The sequence below is a fragment of the Hyperolius riggenbachi genome, chromosome 5 (assembly GCF_040937935.1).
Source record: "Hyperolius riggenbachi isolate aHypRig1 chromosome 5, aHypRig1.pri, whole genome shotgun sequence".
Lineage (NCBI taxonomy): Eukaryota > Metazoa > Chordata > Amphibia > Anura > Hyperoliidae > Hyperolius > Hyperolius riggenbachi.
In genome coordinates, this window is record NC_090650.1 from 17,490,566 (window position 1) to 17,509,654 (window position 19,089).

General features: G+C 42.7%; 1 protein-coding gene and 1 long non-coding RNA gene across 2 annotated transcripts in view; one reads left to right on the forward strand and one right to left on the reverse strand.

Moving 5' to 3' along the window:
* Positions 1-343: 343 nt before the first annotated feature.
* LOC137519541 (uncharacterized) overlaps positions 344-19,089 on the reverse strand; it is a 91,074-nt gene continuing 72,328 nt past the window's right edge. Inside the window, exon 2 of the long non-coding RNA XR_011021003.1 lies at positions 344-579. This is a non-coding gene — a long non-coding RNA (uncharacterized lncRNA). The remainder of the gene's footprint in view (positions 580-19,089) is intronic.
* ADCYAP1R1 (ADCYAP receptor type I) overlaps positions 9,491-19,089 on the forward strand; it is a 312,660-nt gene continuing 303,061 nt past the window's right edge. Inside the window, exon 1 of the mRNA XM_068238512.1 lies at positions 9,491-9,945. The gene's annotated coding sequence lies outside the window, so the exon portion shown is untranslated. The remainder of the gene's footprint in view (positions 9,946-19,089) is intronic.

Genomic DNA, 19,089 nt, shown 5'->3' on the forward strand with positions numbered 1-19,089 from the left:
TAGCATCCTTATTACTTGTTTACCAGATAAAAATAAACAATTGATTTTTAATTTGTATGCCGACAGTTACACTTTAAAGCAGGTAAATGCACCAGAATGGCAAAGAAGACCACCATATGTTTGTGGAACTGTTTGAACTGACACCTCCTCCACCTGTTTCTACATACCTGTGGTTCTCTGTGCTGATCGAGGAGGAAGATGCAGCTTGAGTGGCAGGAGAGGCAGCAGGTATAGACAGCTGGCCCTTATGGTAAATCCGGCCCTGACAGCTGCTTTGTCCTATAGGTTGAGTGGGAACTCCATTCATTTGTGTGGCGGACTCTCATATGCTGGTAACATATGCTTTGATTACTAATGTTTAATTTTACTTTCAAGTGTTACTAACAAAGGTCATATGATCACTGGTCTTTTGATACTGAGGTTTTAATGAACATCTGTCCTGAAGGTCCTGCTCTTTTTGTTCTAGAAGGATGTAACTGCTGAGTAACATTATCCTCCTGTGTCCAGCAGTGCCTTCCTCTCACATCGGGTTACATTCATCGTCATCTACCGCATTGTCCAACTTCTCACGACTGGACTCTGTGACACAGTAAGCAGAAACAGATGGCACGTTATAGGTGCACATTATGTCCAGGCCCTCTCTCCTTTTGGTTGTTGCTCTATTTGTGTGCATGAAAAAGGGGTGCACCAAAACATGGGCGCCCGTTTTTTGTTCATAAAATTACAAATAATTAATATCTACTGATATTATATTCGTTTTTAAAGAGTAAATAGTGTACATTATTGTATTAAAATATCGGTTTATATTTTTTTTTTTTAAAACAAATTTTATTTTATTTTCTGTTACAAACATCCAGTATGTCAAAAGATGAACATGAGTAATCGAACAAATTTAGATACAGTTATATGAGATGGAATGCTTTAAGCTTCTCATGTTAAACGCTCATTTGTTCGTAGTATCAAAAACTATATACTTCTTGCTTATTTCCCCCACTCCCCCCCCCCCCCCCCCCAATCTTCCCCTTCACCCCCCCCTCCCCCCTCTGTCATCTCTGAGTGTGTTTATTAAGTAACTTTGCTCTTAGGAAATAGCCAACTTGCCCAATGTTCCTTGTAGGTGACTCGTCAGGTACCACTTAGTGTATTTGAAATGTTCCATTATGCTTTTAATTTCCATATCAGAAAAAGAGGTTAAAATAAACATCTTCCATTTTTTGAAAAAGCTCGTTGTCTTTTTGTCTTTTTGGATGATTGCTTCCAATTTATCCTGGTTAAAAAGATGGTAAAGTTCTTCCTTGACGTCCCAGACCGTTGGAACATTGGGATAAATCCATTTATTGAAAATGACTTTGCGAGAGGCTATTATAATCAAATGCACTAATTTGCTGGGATGAGATATATATGGACCTGGGTTCTCCCGTCCCTGAGGTTCAGCATAATTGAACAATAGCATAAGTGGATCCAAGGTCAGCTGAGTTTTACACATTCGTTTAACATAGATAATAATATCACTCCAAAATTTTACAATCATCGGACAGGCCCACAAACAATGAAAGATATCCGCATCTTGCAATGAGCATTTGGGACACCTGGGCGAGTAATACGCCGGAGGAGTTTTATATTTAATGTTAAAAGCATATTTTGCTCTGTGGATCAGCTTCAATTGCGATTCCCTCCATTGTTCCCCTGGTGCTATTTTATGTACTGTTCTATACCCTTCTAGAATTTTCCCTTCAATATCGTCTATGGGAATGTCCTTTTTCCATTTTGATAGATTGTTTAGCGATTTGTCTGCAATTTTTATTTCCTGGAGTCTGTGGTGGATTTCAGAAAGTGATACCTGATAAGTTTGTGGGGAGATAAATCTGTCAAATGCGTTTGGCATCGCTATATCGGTGATATTAGTTATTTTGCTGCGTATAAAGGATTTTAACTGGCAATAATAAAGGAAATGGCTTTTGGGGATATTGAATTTGGCTCTTAATTCCTGAAATGATAAGATTCTCCCCCTACGCATATCACAGAGCTGCCCCAAACGCTCGATTCCCCTATCCAACCATGACAAAAACCCTCCATGGGCTATGCTGGCAGGAAACCCTGGTGTTCCCCAGAATGGCATGTATTTTGAGACCTGTTGTGGTACCCCATAAATTTTCCTTATCGCCCTCCATGTTTGAATGGTATCCTTGATGACTTTGCTATTTTTTAGTTTTGGGGGCATGTGTTTTTGGGGGGTATGCAGGAGGCCAGCTAAAGACCACGGGTCTGCAAAGGCCGCCTCAAGTGAGTAGTTGGAGTAAATGCTGGTCTTATTGAGCCAGTCTCTCACGTGTCTAGCGAGACAAGCAAGGTTGTAGCGACGAATGTCTGGGATTGCCAGGCCTCCCCATATTCTGGGAAGTATTAGTTTGGTTAGAGCTATCCTGGGTTTCTTATTTTTCCACAGGAACCTGGAGAAGGCTCTGTTGAGCTCTTTTATATCTGTATGTCTCAGTAGTAAAGGAATAGTCTGTAAGGGGTAGAGGAGTCTACCAAATGTGACCGATTTTATCAAGGCTGCCCTGCCTGCCAAATTGATAGGCAAGTTCTCCCACCTCATTAGTTGTCGTTTTAGGTCTCCGATCAGGGGATCATAGTTAAGGGTATATAACATATTTGGGTCTTTATGGATTTTAATTCCCAAGTATGTAATAACCGATTTAACTTTTACCGAGAGATGGTTTAAGTTATGCCTGGGTGCACAGGGGGACAGGTATAGAAGTTCACTTTTAGAGACATTAATCTTGAAGCCACTGAACATGCCCACCTCTTGTATAACCTTAAGGGCTATTTCTAGTTGGGATGCCGGGTCCTTTAAAAACAGTAAAATATCATCAGCGAACATGGCCTGACTGATCAATTCACTACCCACTTCTATGCCTGGTATGTGTTTCTCTAATTGTTGGATCAGGGGTTCTAGGGCTAGATTAAAGAGTAAAGGAGACAGGGGACAACCTTGCCTTGTTCCTTTCTCTAGGGGGAAAGCTTCAGATAAAAATCCTGGTGTATAGATTTTCGCTTTTGGGTTTGAATGCATTGCACTAATTAGCTTTCTTATTTCTCCCTGTATATTCATTCTATCTAGTACTTTATCTAGCCAGGTCCAGTTTACATTATCGAAAGCCTTCTCTGCGTCTATCATGAGTAGGGCATATGTGCTAGAGGATTTGGGGTATGATCTTACGTGGTCTTGAGCTATCAATACTTTTCTTATATTAGCTATGGCGGAGCGATGTCGTACGAAGCCCACTTGATTCGGGCTTACTAGTTTGGGGAGGAGGTCGGCTAGTCGATCCGCCATAATTTTAGAGAGGATTTTGAGATCTTGATTGATCAGAGAAATCGGGCGATATGAGCCTGGGTCCAGAGGGTCCTTACCCTGTTTTGGTAATAATTTGACATATGCCATGTTCGCCGAGGGGGGATATTGCCCCTTTTCCAGAATTTTGTTAAATAAAGTAGCTAAGTACGGGGCTATTTCGTGTCGCAGGAGCTTATAGAATTCTGAGGTGAGGCCGTCTGGGCCTGGGGCTTTTTTATTTGCTAATCTTTTAATTGTGCCATTGACTTCTTCCGGGGATATGGGCATGTTCAGGAGCTGTAAGTCCTCTTCTCACAAGGAGGGTAAAGATAATTGGTCGACCCAAGATGGTGGTTTTGGTTCTGGATTTTGTGGTGGTGTTTGCTCATATAGCTTTTTATAAAAATCTCTGAATATTAAGCTGATATCTTTGGGATTATTACAGATCTGCCCTGATGGGGATCTTAGATTTGTTATTACTGTTGTAGTATGTGGGGGTTTAGACATTCGAGATAAAAGGCTACCCATTTTGTTCCCATATTTGTAATAATATAGATCTCTATATGATTTTAGGTATCTTTCCCTGACTTTAAAGTCAGTGTCAGATTTTTTTTTTAGCTGCTAGCCATTTTAAGCGCGTGTCCGGAGAGGGGTTATTAAGGAAGATTTTATGGGCTAAGCGGAGTTCCTCCATAGAGATCATGTAAGCTTCGTGTGATTTCTTTTTCTTGCCCGCTATGTAACTAATTATTTTTCCCCTAAGTGTGGGCTTTGCAGCTTCCCAGAATAAAAATATATCTTTAGAGTGTATGGCATTATCGTCTTTATATTCCCACCACCACTGTAACATCAATTGGGCGAATCCTTCATCCTCATATAAATATGAGGGGAAGCGCCAAATAATATCTGTGCCTTTTGGGACTAATAGGGAGAAGGTCAGCTGTATTGGAGAGTGGTCTGAAATATCGGTTTATATTAACGATATTTTACTACAACTTAAAGCGGACCCAAACCAAACATTTTTTTAATTAAAAATATTTAGTTGCACCACTCTGACACATACAAAGATAAATAAACACTCCTTCAAACCTATGATCATTTCAGTGCATGCTTTCCACCCTTCTCTTTTCATAGCTAGGGTTATACTGGGGGCAGCCATTAGCAATTCCTCCATTGCCAGACACCATCTACTCCACCAGTTTGCCGGAAAAATGCCGGCAATTTGAAAGGAAGGGAGGGGTTCCTCCAATAAATGTAAAATATTTTATATTTGTCATCACGCAGCTGAAAAAAGGCTGCTATTTATTATTATAATTTAGAAAATAGGTTTTATTTCTAAAATCTTGTATTTTTAATTTGGGTCCACTTTAAACATAACGCAACTCTCACACAAACCCCCCCCCCCCCTTCCTGACGCCTAACCCTAAACACCCCTTCCTGACCCCTAACCCTAAACCCCCCTTCCTGACGCCTAACCCTAAACCCCCCTTCCTGACCCCTAACCCTAAAACCCTCTTCCTGACGCCTAACCCTAAACCCCCCTACCTGTCCCCTAACCCTAAACCCCCCTTCCTGACCCCTAACCCTAAAACCCTCTTCCTGACGCCTAACCCTAAAACCCTCTTCCTGACCCCTAACCCTAAACCCCTCTTCCTGATGCCTAACCCTAAACCCCTCTTCCTGATGCCTAACCCTAAACCCCTCTTCCTGACGCCTAACCCTAAAACCCTCTTCCTTATGCCTAACCTTAAACCCCCCTTCCTGGCGCTAAACCCTAAACCCCCCTTCCTGACACTTAACCCTAAACCCCCCTTCCTGGCGCTAAACCCTTAAATTTTCAATGACCGCCTCACGTCAATTGGTGGAAGTCTGGGAGCACGGCGGCAGCCCCAGGATCTTACCTGTCTGACGTCTTCTTCGTCCGTCCGTCGGCGCCTCCCACGATGTGGTCCACGCGCGTCACGTAATTACAAACACTTCCTCCTTCAACCCGGAAGGAGGAAGTGTTTGTAATCACGGGACCGCCGCTTGGACCGCATCGTGGGAGGCGCCGAGGGACGGACCGAAGAAGACATCAGACAGGTAAGATAAGTTTGCAGTACTGGGGTGATGTGTGAGCTGCGGGGGGCGTTGGTTAGGAGTCTGGCTGCAGCATTCTGTACTAGCTGTAAGGGGCGCAGAACCTTTTCTGTAGATCCAATGAACAGGGCGTTACAGTAGTCTAGGCAGGAGGATACAAATGCATACATAATAATATGGGCGGGATCACTGAGAAGAGATGCCCCTGCGAGGATGTAGATGAGAAGGAGCATGCCGCGGCAGGTGAGTTGCTATGCTGGCAAAAATGGTGCAGATGCCCTGGTGTACAAGGCGTTTGGGAGACCTGGAGGGTGAGTTTGTTGAGGAGGGGAGGGTTTAATAATAAAAGGGGAGGGGTGACTATATATTGAAGAAGAAGAATGAGAAACCTCTACATACATTTTCTCGCATGCGTATTTGCATTAGAACTTACAAACAATGTAAGTCAATGTGCTTGTTCACATAGGACGCTATTTTTTTCATGCGGGGTGGAGGTGGGGGAATGGATCCCGTTCCCGACTCAGAACCTGCAATATAATGTTGCAAAAAAAAAAAAAATGGGGAGTGTGGGAGGTAATGAGTTAATTTTATGTGTAAAAGTCATTTATTTGTATGTGAAAAATGTGTAGGGTGTAGTTTACTATTTGGCCACAAGATGGCCACAGTAACTTTTTGTTTTAATGCGACCTCCAAGCTTCCGGAAGGAAGCTTGGAGGAAGTATAAGGAGGCTGGACACGTGAGTTTTTTCTCACAATGATCGCGCTGCCCATAGGAGAGCAGCTGATCATTGCGGGGCTTAGATCAACGAACGGGAATGGATTTTCCCGTTCATTGATCTCTGGGCGAGCGGGCGGCGGCGTGTTTACTAGCGGCGGGCGGCGTGTTTACGAGCGGGAGCGCGGACAGCGTCGGGAACGCGGAAAGTACGTATTTCTCCGTCCCTGGTTGTTAAAGGATGGAAAAAGGGGCGGAGAAATACGTACGCGCGGGGGTAAAGTGGTTAATACAATTGTTTATTTGTTTACAATATTAATCCATAAATTGTGTAGTCAATGTGTTAGCCCATTGTAAAATCATTCCTCTCCACGATTTACTGTCTGAAATGTATCACAGGCAGTAACATTTTTAGTCCTGTCAGGTGATTTCTATGGAATGTTTGTTTACTGAGAGTTCTAAAGCCAACAGAAAAGAGCTCCAGTTTCCCAAAGCAGAGCAGTGCTTTTCAGCGCTGCTAGATTTGGGTGCAGCCGGCGCCTCCATAGACTACAATAGGAATCATTCCTATTGCAGCGCTCAGTGAGTAACGTTGGAGCCGTCAGAAGACGGAGCTGAGGTTGCTTAAAAACATAATAATTCGGCCTCCAGCAATTGCTGGAAGCCGAATTATTTCATTCCCCCACTATCCATGGCGGCCTGGAGGGGGAATAGTATTTAGCACGCCTGGGACTTGTGCAGAAGCAGGATAAGCCATATACCAGCTGTATCCTGCGCCGATTTCAAATGTACTCTCCCAGAATGCTCTAGGGGGAGAATTATGCTTAATAAACATCCTAGACTAGGACTAAGGATCACTAGGAAAGGGAGGCTCATGCCAGTATACAGCAATATATAGATTTTATTATTTATTATTTATATAGCGCCAACATCTTACGCAGCGCTGTACAGAGTATATATTGTCTTGTCACTAACTGTCGCTCAAAGGAGCTCACAATCTAATCCCTACTATAGTCATATGTGTATGTATGTATTGTAGTCTAAGGCCAATTTAGGGGGAAGCCAATTAACTTATCTGTATGTTTTTGGGATGTGGGAGGAAACCAGAGTGCCCTGAGGAAACCCACACAGACACGGGGAGAACATACAAACTCCTTGCAGATAGTACCCTGGCTGGGATTCGAACCGGGGACCCAGCGCTGCAAGGCAAGAGCGCTAACCACTATGCCACCGTGTTTCTGATGTTGATAGCGTTTTGCGATTGATTAGCATTTTTTAAAATCACTCCCATTCTCTTTCATTAACCCTCCTGGTGGTTTATTAAAATCCGCCAGGGGGCAGCAAAGCCATTTTTTTTTTCCATGTAGCGAGACCGGCGATCGGAGATCAGGAGATCCCGTTCAAAGAACGGGATCTCCTGGAGGGCTTCCCCTGTCGCCATGGCGACGGCTGGGATGACGTCACCGACGTCCTCGACATCGTGACGTCAAAGGGGACTCCGATCCACCCCTCAGTGGCCAGCGCTGCCTGGCACTGATTGGCCAGGCAGCACACGGGGTCTGGGGGGGGGGGGGGGGAGCAGCTGCAGCGCGACTTATAGCAGCAGATCGGCAGGTAGCGGCGGTGATCGGATTGCACACGCAGCTAGCAAAGTGCTAGCTGCGTGTAGCAAAAAAAAAAAATTATGCAAATCGGGCCAGTGGGGCCTAAACGGTGCCTTCCGGCGGCATAGCCCGAGCTCAGCTCGGGCTTACCGCCAGGAAGGTTAAAATCTCGGTAAAAAAGCGGGAAAATCGCCACGATTTCGCGATTGCATACACGAAAATCGCAGCAATTTTTACTGCAATTTTAATGAAAGTGAATGGGAGCGTTTTTAAAAAGCGTGAATCAATTGAAAAACGCTCAGAAAAGCGCTTCTAGAGTGAATGGGCCCTTAAAGTGGATCCGAGATGAACTTTTACTCATTGCATAATTGTGTTCCTTTCCTATTATTTATAGGGCATTCCTCAAGCCAAATACTTTTTTGTTTTTGTTTTAATACTCAAATTCCCTATAAACTAAACAAGCCTCGTCCACAGTTTTTCAGAGAGCCTTGGCAGTAGCAAGGGCTCATGGGAGCTCAGTCTGGGCAGGAGGAGAGGGAGGTATTACTAGCCAGAAATTTCAGAGGTAGAGGGGAGGAGGGAGGATTATGTTTTTTTTCACAGAAGATGCAGATAAGCTTGCCTGTGTGTAATATTTACAAACAACATGGCTGCTGTCATTGTATCCCAGGAAGAAATAATCATATTCTCTTAAAGCTGTTTGCAGCTAGATTTGCTGTGTAAACTATCTAAACTTTAGATAAGCTATATAGACAAGTTACCTGTTATAGTTAGTTTTTCATCTCGGATCCGCTTTAAAGTGGGTATTCTGAATAATTTACCGCATTCTGCTATATGTCATTACAGGACCTCTTTAATGCTGGGAATACACCATGAGTTTTTTCGGCAGATAAATGGCTCGATAGATCATTTCCAACAGGTCCGATCTGATTTTGATCCTTTTTTCTGATCGATTTTTTTATAGCATTGAATGGAAATCGATTGAAGAAAACAATCTGAAAATCGATGGGAAAATCGATTGGCCAGTAAATCTGCCGAAAAAACTCATTGTGCAATTCCCAGCATAACAATCATATTGCTTGCATTGCACGCAGATAAACGCGCTTAGCTTCAGAAAAAACGCGTGCTGGGGAAAAAAAAACGCACAGGTTTTCCCCGCAGACAAGCGTGAAACCTCTCTGACGGGAAAAAAAACAAAACAAAAACATCTTGCTGACTGCAGAGCCCTAAGCTGCGCTTTGACAGAACAACACAAGACATGATTCCCTTATCGATCTGGCTGTATTTTCCTTCCCTCCGTTAAGGTCAGAGAGGATGTCTCTATCCCTCCAGAAGCCCTGCATTGAGGTCACATGACCAGAGCCTTGGAGTAAGATCCTCATCAACAGCAAGCAGTGTGTGTGTGTGAAGACTCAGTCTAAACATCACACTGCAGTGCTACACAGCTCCTAACACTCCTGAGCCCTGGCCAGCAAGTCCCCTTCTCCAACCAGGAGTGACTCAGTTTGATTTAAGAGCCTGATTTCAATAACCACGTCCCTATCGCCCCACGATTGGCCAAGCGAGACCTATGAATATGTATCCGAGCCCTGGCAGCGAAGGCATTGGCCGCCTTGCCTCCCTTCCTTCCCTCCCCTCTCTCTTTAGGGTGGTCCCCACCTTCTTAGCAGGACCTGCTGGGCTTTGTCTAGTGATATAGAGCAGGCTTGTGCAATTCCCTGAATGCAAAGAAGACACAACTGAAGAGGGGGGTAGAGAAAAAAAAACCACCAGCTCTGGATATTGTATCAGTATCATACCTAGAAATACATCTATCTGTATAGGCATTTTTTTTGTGTCCTCCCATATGGATATTAACCCTTTGCCTTGGGGATCAAAGTTCTGGATGCCGTTCCGCTAGCATGTGAGGGAATTCATTCATTCATTATTTTTTTTTTCGCCTCTTGGCTTTCGCAAAAAGAAAAAAAAAAAAAGAAAGAAAAAAAGATTCCTGGTACAAGAGTTTGTATGCAGATCACATCCTCCTGACACCACTCCGAAGGAGAGAAAGGGGGGATTTACTGACGCCGGTGGCTCCTTAGGCAGATGCTGTTCCCCCGTCGCCTCCTCGCCAATGCCTCCCCTCGCTGCAAACTTCCAATTCCTCGCTTGCGCCTTCTTCTGACAATCACCTTGGTGGCTGCAGCGTGACAATCTTTCGCGCCCCGGTAAGTCCCTCTCTACCTGTTTACCTTGTGTTGAGTGCTTTGCGGTGTCCGCTGGGGAATACAATATAACTGCAGTTGTTTAGCGATACTGCAGCGCAAACATACATCGGTTGGCTGGCCGGCGTACGACGTTCATTTAAACAGCAGTGAAGCGCTGAAAAAAATAAATGCAGTAGCCCGTAGTCATCCAATGACACCTTCCCGCAGTTGACAGCAGACGAGAGCGTAAACAGTGCGGACTGCATGCTAGGAGTGTGGGATATTAGCAGGTCGTTGGGTGATGATGGCGTTAAAATATGAGCATTGCCGTTTATCTAGAAAGCATGTTCTGCAGTCCCCTGAGGTCTAAGCGGCATGTTCTACCAAGACACAGAGAGAGATTTCAAAGTCACCGGCGTGCCGCATTCTACACAATCCTGTACAAAGTCTCGGATGGATGGAATGGCATTGCAGTCCATGACTACAATTTTTTTTATTTTATTTTTTTGGGTGGGGATTTTTGGAAAGGTTTGGCTAAGATACTTCCTGTCCTGTAAACCACCTGAATCTTTTTGAATTTTTTTTCCCCTTTTATTTTATTTTTTTTCAAATTCCACTGCACTGTTTTGCAAACAGTAGCATCATTATTGATGATGATCACGTACGGACTGAAGCAATATGGCTGGAGGAGACGTAGGAATTGCTGAATCGATTTTAATATAGCTGCATTTTATTCCTGTCTTTTTTTTTTTCTTACATTTTTTTTTTTTTAGCAGATATAGTTTATTTTTAGACACCTTTTGGATATTGGTTGATGGTGATGCATCCTTCCTGTACCGTATAGCATTGCTCTGTAAGAGATTAGGTCATCCTGGATATCTCTGCCAAGTTTTTTTCCCTCTCTCCTCTCCCCTAAATACACTATAGTCATCTGTTAGAATTTCAAAAAACAAACATTGCGGTTTCTTAAGTCATTTTTTACAGCATATTTTTTAACAACATTGTTTAAGAGTAGTGAAGTTTATAAAAATAAGCTGTGTAGAAAAAGGATATCTATCTATCTATCTATCTATCTATCTATCTATCTATCTATCTATCTATCTATCTATACAGTATATATATATATATATATATATATATATATGTACAGGAACTGTTGCCAGTTAGCGCTGATGTATTTATTTATTCATGTCATGATGGATTCTTGACTGACTGCATGCTGGAAATGGGCTGTCAAGCTTGAAGGAAATGATTTAATAAACTGTCATTTCGAATTCAACAAAAGTTTCATAAATGACGTTTTCTTTCTTCTTCTTTTTTTTTGCAAAACTTAGACTTAAACTTAAACTGGTTCCAATTTCTCTTCTCCTGTCCCCATCATGAGCAAATAGTGCCATTCTCACCATGTCACATATTTATTTGTTTATTTATTGTGGTAATTAACAAAGCTTACTTATTTTTTAGCTGGAAGGAGATGTAATGCATGAGATAAACAAATAAGGAGAGATAAGGCCCCGTTCACATCACAGAACGCAGGCGCGTTCCGTTCAGAACACAACGCACAGGAACGCACGCGTTTTTACAAAAAATGCATGCAGCATGCGTTGCCGGACCGCACAGGTCCGGAACGCATGCAGTGTGAACATCAGACAGTGCACTCTATGCAATGTCTGATGTCGTGCGTGTCGGCCACCTGCACGCGTTTCCAAAACGCGACTGGAAACGCGTGCAGTGTGAACGGGGCCTAAGACATGAGTTAAGTCAGTTAGAGCAAACCTGAAGCGAAAAAAATAAAATAAAAAAACGTATGTTATAATGAATTGTATGGGTAGTATTGATAAGGAAAAGAATATTAGTAGCAAAGAAAGGAGTCTCATATTTTAGTTATATAGTTTTTTTATAACATTGCATCAATCTGTCATATTTGCAGTTTAGAAACCACACTCTGGCCCATATGCAATTAACTTTTTCACCTGAGTTATCTCCTAGGAGATAATTTTCATATTCTCTTTAAATTAACTTTTTTTTAGCATTTTACGATTAAAAAAGGACCCAAAAGTTGGTAAAAAGTACTATCAACATTATTTTGAGCATTTCCTTGCTTGCTAGTGGTTTAAAAATAATTTTATGACAAGGTGTGGAAATATTACCGAGGAGAAAACTCAGTTGAAAAAATGAATTGCATACAGGCCTCTGTCTTTTAAGCTATAAAACAAAGCAGAGATAATGACCCTTTGAACTTTCCTGCAGTAAAACCTTATCCCAAGTTGTTTCTCACTGTGTCTTGGCTGTTTAAGTGCTTCAGAAAACAGGACTGTATTCCACCCCAGATGGATCGAAGAGCTCAGAGAAGCACTTTTGTATAGATAACAACTGAATTTTTTTTTTAATCTCTTCCTGTACTGTAAAACAAGATGAGACTCTTTTCTTTGCTGCAAATGTTCTATTTCTTAAAGAGGAACTCCAGCCTAAACAAATATACTGTCATTAAGTTACATTAGTTATGTTAATTAAAATAGATAGGTAATATAATCTCTTACCCACCCTGTTTTAAAATAAAGGTTTGTGATTTCATGATGGCAGCCATCTTTTTGGTTGAAAGGAGGTGACAGGAAGCATGAGACACAGTTCCAACTGTCCTGTGTGCTGATCACCCCTCCCAGTTGCTAGGCAACGTGAACAACAACATAGGAAATCCCATCATGCTTTGCACAGCATCAGGGAAAAAAGCCCGGGCAGTTTTCTTTGATGGGTGGAGCTTAGCTAAAAATGCAGCTAAAAATGATGCTTTGGTAAGAAAAACTAAATTCTGATGCTGTGAAACTGTTAAAGAAACACCAAGCCTTTTCAGTTCTGCTGAGTAGATTTTTAGTCCGGAGGTTCACTTTAAGGTGCCCATACATCTAGCGATGTATGGGCAGATTCGACCAAGAGACAAATCTCTTTCTTATCAAATCTGATAAGAAAGGGATTTATCAGCTGCCCATACAGCACAGGTCGATTCCTGATCAATTTCATGCTGAAATCCATCTGGAATCGGGTTTGTGCGCCGCATCCATCCGCTGCCTCGCCGCCCCGACGCTGCACCTCTCTAATGTCCCCCATGCCCGTAAGTGTGTACATCACCTCTCCGTGGCCTCTGCTTGTCCCCCGCTGGCTTCTGGGATTCCTCTTGCGCATACACGCATGCCCAATGTGCTTTCCTAGTAAGGGCGCGCGTCTGACGTCACACACGTCCGCCCTTACTAGGAAATCATGTGAGGCGTGCGTTTGTGCAGAGACAGAATCCTGGAAGCCAGCGGGGACAAGCAGAGGGTGCAGAGAGGTAAATATATACATGTACATGGGGCACGGGGGGACATTTACATTGGGGGGACAGCATCGGGGGTTTCGTCGCACTCGTTGATCGTAAGGAATTTGCACACGGTTACCGCCGCGCAACCAATTGAGCAACATCTTGCAGCATGCGCGATCGAGAATGCAACTAATTTTTGTCCCGAAATTGGTTGCATTGTCGGTCGGGCATGAAATTGGCGGCAACGATTTTCATTCAATTAGACTGTAATAATCGAATTGGATGGTCGATCAGCCGCCAACTTTTGTCATGTATGGCCACCTGTAGCTGTACTGCACATACAATTCATTATCTCATAAGTTTATTTTCGCTTCAGATTCCCTTTAAGGTGAAAAATAAGTAAACCCATCACCACAAAAAGAAATGTGACATGGCGAGAATGGCTTGCCCAAGGTAACTGGAAGGATTGCTAATGCATGAGATAAACAAATAAGGAGAGATAAATAATGAGTTAAGTTAAATAAAGCGAGATAAACCATGAGTCAGGGCTCAAACCCACTAGAGCGATTTTCTGAGCGTTTAGGGAGCGATTCAAACCGCTAGCGATTTCCCTAAACGCTCAGCTAATGTTAATGGATGGGCCAAATTCCACTGGAGTGATTGCGATTACCAAATTGCAACCAATTGGAAACGCAGGACATGCAACATTTTTAGCGTTTAGCAATGTAAAGTATATAATTGTTGGCATAATCACTCATCAAAACCTTCACAGAGAGATTTTGCTAGCGTTTTTACAGTACTGCAAACTGTAAAAAAATTTAAATTGAAAGGACCAATCAGAATTCAAAATGCTAATCGCTAATCGCTGCACAATCGCTGGCAAAAAGCTGACACTTTTGAAAAACGCTACCAAAATCGCCAGCAATCGCTCATGAAATCGATTACAAACGGCTCATTAAAAACGCTAGCGATTGCGATAGCGTTTTGTGGTGGGTTCCAGCCCTCAGTCAGTTAAAGAGAGACACATTTTGAGATAATAAATAAGGTGAAATGATTTAACAGTTTCTCCTAAGATGAGAATCTTCACTAAATTACATTGCCTTTACCTGTCATGGAGGATTAAAAAAAAAAAAAGTTTAGAAGTAAAAAGAAAAAAGAGAGGAAAGAAAAAAAGAGAGAAAGAAAAAAAGTGAGGCATGAAAGAAAAAAAATGCCATACCAAAAAAATATATTACATAGAATTTGCATGTTTTCCCTGGGTTTACATGGGTTTCCTTCAGCCACTCTGGGTTCTTCCCATGTTCCAAATACATAGCAATAGATTTAGGGCCCGGTTCCACTATCGCGAATCCGCATGCGTTGTCCGCATGTGTTGTCGCATAGCCAATACAAGTGGATGGCCCTGTTTCCACTTGTCAGTAATCCTGAGCGTTTTTCTGTGCGGGGGAGATCTGCACGGAGGAGCCGTCAGATTTCACACCCCGCACACCGCTATGCGAATCGCCGCTAATGTATTTAATAGGGAAATCGCATGCGGTTTTGGCATGCGTATTTTACCCCGATTTCGCATAGAAACTAATGTTAAATCACACAGGCAGTGACATGGTTAAAATCACATAAATACTAACCTATGCGAAATCGTGGTAAAATACGCACCCGCATGCGATTTCGTCAGCGGGGAATCAGCGTCGATTCCGCACTGCACAAGTGGAAACGGCCCTTAGGGCTCTTTTCCACTATGAAATGCAATCACGTTTCAATTTCCACCATGCAATTGCGATTGAGCTACTATACTCATTATAGTCCAGCTCAAGCGCATACAAAACGCGGCAGGACGACGATTGTGCTTTGACCAAAATTGCATCGCAATCGGATCGCACTAATGGAAATTACTGCTGCAGTTTCCATTAGTTTAATGTACCTTGCGATTTGCGATCAGAAGCAAATCGCAAATTGCAGACTAGTGGAAAAAGGCCCTAAGGCTTCTCTCAGTCTTGGCTTTCAATGGGCAGCTAGAGTCACGACTGTGAAAAATGTCAGTATGTATATAAATGAATAATGGTGACAGTGATAATAAGAGCAAAATTTAAAAAACAAACAAAAACAAAAAGTTACTACCAGTAGTTTGTAAATATTTCTGCACTTTTTGTATTTTTTTTGCCAAGATGAAATCATTGTTAAAGTTGCAAATGTTGTATGCACAATCCTTATCAATACTTCTCCGCACTGCTTTGTCTTATAAAGCTTACCTCCCCAACGTAAAATAAATCAATAAAAATCTCCCATTAATTTGTGGTGGGCCCTATCTTCTTCATATTCAATGATCCTGACAATTTGTCTTGCACAATTTTGTTTAATAATAAATCCCTTCCCATGAAAAAGACAAGACCTCAAGAAATCCATCCTAGTCAACATGTAAACTTTTCATGAATTTGAGAGATTGCTTTTAAGAAATTTCTTCTGTTTTGGTTAAAATAACTTTGAGAAGTGATCACCAATTTTGCACCCACTTTATCCTGAACTCAGTGTGTATCACCCTATGATTTCTACACTCCTAAAGGCTCATACACACATCAGACTATGGTCTTTGGAAAATGAAAGATCACAGACCAATCTTACCACCCTTCATGTAGTATGAGAGCCATACTCTACACTGTCTTTTCTATGGAGCTGAACTCCACATCAGAAAAAAATCTTTGCAAGATGCTGCACACACAGATGCTGTACAGACACAAAAGATCAGTATCTGCAAAAGATCTGTTCCTGACAAAAACCCATTCCTGCAAATTGCAATGATAGTCTATGAGATCTGCAGATCATCATACACACATGATTTAACTGACATTCATCTGCAGATCAGATCCACCAGGATGGATTTTCAGATCTGCAGATGATTGCTTGATCTGCAGATGAATGTCAGTTAAATCATGTGTATGATGATCTGCAGATCTCATAGACTATCATTGCAATTTGCAGGAACGGATCTTTTGCAGATACTGATCTTTTGTGTCTGTACAGCATCTGTGTGTGCAGCATCTTGCAAAGATTTTTTTTCTGATGTGGAGCTCAGCTCCATAGAAAAGACTGTGTAGAGTATGGCTCTCATACTACATGAAGGGTGGTAAGATTGGTCTGTGATCTTTCATTTTCAAAAGACTATGGTCTGATGTGTGTATGTGGCCTAAGAATGCCAGACACATGCAATGGCACACATCGTCCAATCAGAAAAAAAGCTTTCAATTTAAGGCTGAATTCATAATGGGAAAACCACTGAACATTTCCAACACTATGTTACACTATAATCAGCAGTGGGCAAAATGGGCTCATCCAGGGCCTGATGGTATCTAAACCTGCCCTTGCTCTTATGCATTGCAAATGATGAATGGCGCATCTAGTGGGCTTCAGAGTCCTTTTCCATTTGGCATAGACAGTAGAGGTTGCTTTGGGAAATAGTCAAACATGTGAACTGAAGATAGGCTTCGGCTGGTAAATTGGGCATCAGAGATTAATTATTAGGCCAGTTCAGGCAAAGCAGCAGACCAATTAAAACTTGTCAGGAGACTGGATGCAAATTTGCTGGATCTAGGGCAACCGTTACAACAGGTCCGCTGATGGTGCTGAACCGCTTCTCGGAGTGCGAGCAAATACTGTATACTGAATGGAACCTACATTTTCTTGCGGGATTTCATGGACCCGTTCACACATGTCCTGTTCTGCTGTGTCCAGGTTCACCCGTTGGGGTTTCACAATCTTAAGCTGTATGACTTTTTAGGACAGAGGACGTATTGCAGTAGAACACCACACATCTGCTCCCAAGTGCAGCAGTGGCAACATGTCCATACTAGTTTGATACGTTGCCGCTTGGGGATAGTTTGAACGGAGCCTGACCCACACTGATGCTACATGATCTCACAACAGTCGCATACACCTTAAACAAGACTGCTGTCTCTCTGTACATACAACCGGGTTTTAATTACAGCCTTGGCTGCATGAAAATCACAGGACACAATTAAAAACTGTTAGCTTAAAAACAATCATACCTGGCCAGGATATGCGCGCTTTTATCTATAAAGGGACCAGATCTGGTTATCAGCAAAGTGTATTCGCCCAGCCGCAGCCTATGCAGAAAACACAATGCCACCAAGGTCTGTTTGTCCTCACCCACCACCTGTACACCACACACACTGTGTCAATGTGACTATGCCGGCTTCACTATGGCCACCATGCTAAATGACTACAGTTCTTGATGGCCTTTAACTTCCACAGATAAGGAGGGCCGCTATGGCAGACAACTTGCGGACTGACGGATCAAACAAGGCATTAGGCGTGCAGGGACTTGCAACTTGGAGCAAACATTCAATCACTGCTTCAAGACTTCTTACAGCTCAACAGCCTGTTATACTTGCGCAGATAGACGGTAGGCTCCTGCCTACAAGGCTTTCCCATTACCGCAGTGCACTGGGTGTTAGAAACTTCCTCTGCCGCTTGAGTTGGCTATTTCCTCCATCCGTGTAGGCCTCAGCGCTGTCAGCATTATGTTTTGCATAGGAGCTCGGTCAGTGTATGCAGCGTTTCATGTGGGGACACCGCGCGCGCATTCCGGCGGTAGCCACGCCCACCGACGCGTTTCGCCCCGCCCACGGGGCTTTCTCAAGGTGTTTGAGTGGCAGCGGCTTCAGTTCTTCCCCTTTTGTATTACGACATCCCAGCTCACGCCCACACAGCTTACAGGCTGCATTTACTTCATGTATACTCCACACATATGAAAGCGGGGGGGCCAGATGTATTTCAGAAGACACATCACTGTATTCAGATATCATCTTGTCAGATATATAAGTAGAACTTTAAAATCATTTTCTGTTATCATATTGCAAATCTCTTTATGTAGATATAGATCAATCAACGCATATATGTGTACATCACAAGGATACTGTAGAACATGATCTCTTTACCCATAAACTGCAGATCATAGAAAGTATGACAGGTTAAGGTCAGTGTTGAGGCCTTTTGGAGCAAGTGTCCCCAGACGATAGATCCAGGTTTGCTCGATTTTATACAATTCTCTTTCTATATCTCCACCCCGAAAAGGGATATGTTGTTTTATAATTCCCTTAAACACCAGACCATCAGGTTTGCCTTCATGGTAGTCCAAGAAATGCTTCCCCAGGGGGCTATCGAGGTCCCCATTCCGAATATTACCAATGTGATCACCAATTCGTCTGCTTAATCGATTTTTTGTCTTCCCTATATACAGTAAGTTGCAGGGACATTTTATCGCATACACGACACGTGTCGAGTTGCAGTTTATATCGGCTCTGATGTCAAAGACCTTGGACCCGTCAAAGTTTGTAAACGTTTTACTTCTGTCCACATACTTACAATTGACACAAGATCCACAGGGAAACATACCCTCCCTTCTAGGATATCTGTCCAACCATGTAGCAGGTTGTGTGGACTTGAACTCCGACCTAACCAAATGGTCCTTTAAATTCTTCGCCCTGCGAGCCGTCATATACGGTCTTTCACCAATGCCTCGTTTGATCTTTTCATCTAGCATCAACACGTGCCAATGTTTCTGGAGAATTCTTTGCAAATCATTCCAATGCGGACCGTATTCAGTCACAAATCTTATAACTTCCTTTTTCTTATTATTATGCTTTGGTGTTCCCCTCTTATCTTTTAACATCAACAGAGACCCTCTGTCCTTCTCGTTTAGTTTCACCACTGCCTCCTCAACAATTCGTGAGGGATACCCTCGTATATTAAATCTCTGTCTTAAGTCGTCCACTTCTCTGTGAAAGTCATTATCACTCGAACAATTTCGCCTTATTCGTGTAAATTGGCCATTTGGAATGGCCTTCTTCTGTGTC